At 38.9% G+C, this 4,221-nt stretch overlaps 1 pseudogene; it reads left to right on the top strand.

Annotated features, from left to right (window-relative positions):
• The first annotated feature begins 1,808 nt into the window (after positions 1-1,808).
• On the top strand, positions 1,809-2,549 carry LOC114493133 (annotated as a pseudogene).
• Positions 2,550-4,221: the final 1,672 nt, after the last annotated feature.

The raw sequence follows: 4,221 nt of genomic DNA, 5'->3' as shown, positions 1-4,221 counted from the left end.
ATTCCTAGGTATTTTATTTTTCTTTTTGCTATATCAAATGGGATTTTTTTCCCCTGATTTCTGTTTCTGCTGTTTCATTGTTGATATACAAAAATGCCTTTGATTTCTGGATATTGACCTTGTATCCTGCAGTTTTGCCAAATTCGTTTATTAGGTCAGGCAGTTTTTTAGCAGAATCTATAGTATTTTCTACGTACACTATCATGTCATCTGCAACCAATGACAGTTTTGTTTCCTCCTTTCTGATTTGGATGCCTTTTATTTCCTTTTCTTGTCTGATTGCTGTGGCTAAAACTTCCAATACTATATTGAATAAAAGTGGTGAAAGTGGACAACCTTGTCTTGTTCCTGATCTCAGTGGGAAAGATTGTAGTTTTTGCCCATTGAGTATGATGTTGGCTGTAGGTCTGCCATATATGGCCTTTATTATGTCAAGGAATGCTCCCTCTATTCCCACTTTGATGAATGTTTTTATCAAAAATGGGTGCTGTACCTTATCAAATGCTTTTCCCACATCTATTGATATGATCATGTGATTTTTGTCTTTGCTTTTGTTTATGTGATGTATTACATTTATTGATTTGTGAATGTGGTACCATCCTTGCATCCCTGGGATGAATCCCACTTGGTCATGGTGTTTAATCTTTCTAATGTATTGTTGGATGCGGTTTGCCAGTATTTTGTTGAGGATTTTTGTGTCAATGTTCATCAGAGATATTGGCCTGAAGTTTTCTTTCTTTATTGTGTCTTTATCTGGTTTGGGGATTAGGATGATGCTGGCTTCATAAAAAGAGTTTGGGAGTCTTCCATCATTCTGGATTTTTTGGAATAGTCTGTGAAGGATAGGGATTAGCTCTTCCTTAAATGCTTTGTAAAATTTTCCAGTGAAATCATCCGGTCCAGGGCTTTTGTGTGTTGGGAGTTTTTTGATTACTGCTTCAATTTCTTTTGCTGTTATTGATTTGTTCAGGCTTTCTGCTTCTTTTTCATTGAGTTTTGGAAGATTTTATTTTTCTAGAAATTTGTCCATTTCACATAGGTTTTCAAATTTTGGGGCATACAGTTCTTCATAGTAATTTCTTACAATCCTTTGTATTTCTGTGGTGTCAGTTGTAATCTGTCCTCTTTCATTTCTGATTGTGTTTATTTGGATCCTTTCTCTTTTTTTCTTGATGAGCCTGCTTAAAGGCTTGTAATGACCCTTTAGTTTTAAACAGAGGACAACAAGTGGAAACTGAGGGATGCGTGGTATGTGTGTTGTTTTTGGAGCTCTGAGACATTCCAAGGCAGGTAAAATGACTGTGTTTGGTTTATAACAGAGTGAATTTTTGTTGAGGGACTTGAAATGTGCTGAATCCCAGGGGAATTACTAGGTAATAAGTGGGAGGGGTTTTGAATCTCATTAGAGTAAAATGGGAAGATATTTCCCTTTTTCACTCTTTATGTGGCAGTTGTACCTTAATCTGCTTTCAGGAACAGCTGTTGTAGCAGATGTTCTTTTTAGAATTTTTTTTTTGTTTTTGTTTTTTAGTATACCTAGCAAATTCTTTTCATGAAGAGATGTTTATGAAAGCCCAGACCTTTTTTCTAATGCAAATAAACTTCCATTTGTATAGAACCTTCCAACTGTCACCCACACTGACAAAGCACCTTCTGAGGGTACAGTCCTGTACCCCAGTGTATGGACAGTTTTGCATGAGGTTGAGGCCCTTTCATCACCTCGCCACACTCAGTGCACTAGCAGCTGGCTAAGGCAGGCTTCCAGGTACCGGGGAGGTCACTGGTCAAAACACTGGGACTACTCTTTCCCTTCAGCATGCCAGTGAAGATCCTGGTATTGCCATGGGCCATGGCCTAGCCCGGTGTTCCTGGTATTGTAAGAATGAGCTGTTTCCAAAGTCTCGCTTCTGTCTAGGTGTCTTGATGCCAAGACCTGCATCTTTGACCTTGGCCAGAAGAAGGCAAAAGTGGATGAGTTCCCACTCTATGGCCACATGGTGTCAGATGAATATGAACAGCTCTCTTCCGAAGCCCTGGAAACTGCCCATATTTGTGCCAACAAGTACATGGTGAAAAGCTGTGGCAAAGAGAGCTTTCACATCTGAGTGTGGCTCTGCCTCTTCCATGTCATCTGCATCAACAAAATGTTGTCCTGTGCTGGGTCTGACAGGCTCCAGACAGGTATGCAGGCTGCCTTTGGAAAGCCCCAGAGCACAGTGGCCAGGGTCCATATTAGCCAAGTCATTATGTCTATCCTCACCAAGCTGCAGAACAAGGAGCATGTGACTGAGGCCCTATGCATGGCCAAGTTCAAGTTCCCTGATCACCAGAAGAGCCACATCTCTAAGAAGCAGGGCTTTACTAAGTTTAATGGGGATGAATTTGAAGACATAGTGGCTGAAAAGCAGCTCATCCCAGATGGCTGTGGGGTCAAATACATCTCTAATCATGGTCCCCTGTTAAAATGGCAGGCTCTGCTCTCGTAAGTCTCTGCTTCCACCTTAACACCCACCAATAAATCCTACTTCCTGTCAAAAAAAAAAAAAAAAGGACCGGGACTAAAGGAAACAGGAATGTTAGCCCCATAACTGGGAGTATTAGATTCAAAACCAGGAGCAGCATATGATTGCTCATTCTCTTGTTAATCCTCACTACTAGGTTTTGAGCCCTAGTCCCATAGATGGTCGTTAAAACAAAAAGGAAATCACAGACATGCTAGTGAATCCTGCTGTTGTCTGGTGAAGGGGCAGAGTATATTATTTCAGAAAATATTTTTTCTCTCATTACATACAATGTATAGTATAGATATGTGTTACATTTATAAAATAGAGAACTCTGTACATAACCAGAGAAAAGACACAATGCTGAAATAATATTTTTCATATCGCTGACCTAAAAGCATAACTTAAAGTGAAAAAGGAGACCTCAAATAGAAACTCCTCTTCCAGTTTCTGCTCTCCATTTATCTATGACCTAAAAGGAGAAATTTTTTGCTAAAGAGTAAACTCTTGGGATCACCATTTATCCAACTGTCACTGTTGTAAAAAGTCTTCCCACCTTCACTGTGTACCCTGGAAAACCACAGGTAATGTTCCAATGTTTGAATAACAGTCATGCTCCAAGAAGATGCATCATGTGTTAATGCTATAGTGTAAGGGATTCCAGTTGAACTCAGGTACAAGTGCATATACTGGCACACAACTCAGTTCCACAGTGTGGTTGGGAAAAGCTTAATCCTCTAAGACATTCTCTTTAGCACGCTCCTTGCAAGTCCTGTCCCTTAGTTGTAACTGAGTTACTTTATTATCCATCATTTATTTTAATAAGTAACCTGTGCATAGTAACCTGATGATTAAAAACATCAGAGGTTTAATTTGTACTTCTATTACCTGATTTACCAACTTTAAGAAATGCCTTCTGACCCTCCATCTGGAAAACTAGAAAATCAACATGTGTACTCTAACTTCAATTCTCTCCTCCCTTCCACTTTCCAATATGTGTGAGCAATATTGTCATTTGTTGTCTTAGTTTTACTATTAAATGGGTTCTGTCCTCAAGGCAGCGCTTTTACTCCAGCTTTTCAAATCATCTCTTGGGTGACTGGGGTGTTTCTTCTAATATTTCTTCAAAAGGTTTCACAGAAAGTATTTTCTGTGTTCTTAAAACTGGAAATCCTTTACTTTTATACATGAATGACAGTGTTGTGTGTAAAATTCTTGAGTCACACTTGACATCTTGAAAGTCTTTGTACTATTACCTGCTGCTTTTCAAAGTTGACTTTTTTTTCTTATAATTTGGTCCATACCTATTTTTTCTTAGTCTATATTTCAATCTGTAGATTCAAATCTTTTTACTTCAGAATGCTGAAGTAAAAAGTTCAGAAATACCTCTTGAATTATGTTTGGGTATATTTGTACTTTTTTCTCTTACTTGGTCTTCTCCAGAGATATGTATTACTTAGAAGTCAGGTTGCCTTTCTTTCCTCAGCCACAAGTCTTTATCTAATCACTTTTCACTTGTTTTCCCCCAGTTTATTTTACTCAGTTTCCTCAAGTCTACACTCTGACTGAGATTGAGCTTCTAGCATCATCTCTCCTCCTTTTGTTCTCTTCCAACATTGCTTCATTTCTTTATTTCTGTGCCTTTGACACTTTCCTCACAGCCCTCCTCTGCCAGTCCAGCCAGGGTCTTTAGGATCTGTCATACACAATTTCTGAGAAC

The sequence above is a fragment of the Phyllostomus discolor genome, chromosome 1 (assembly GCF_004126475.2).
Source record: "Phyllostomus discolor isolate MPI-MPIP mPhyDis1 chromosome 1, mPhyDis1.pri.v3, whole genome shotgun sequence".
Lineage (NCBI taxonomy): Eukaryota > Metazoa > Chordata > Mammalia > Chiroptera > Phyllostomidae > Phyllostomus > Phyllostomus discolor.
Note: the sequence above shows the minus strand (reverse complement) of the source record. Positions and strands in the feature narration are given on the sequence as shown.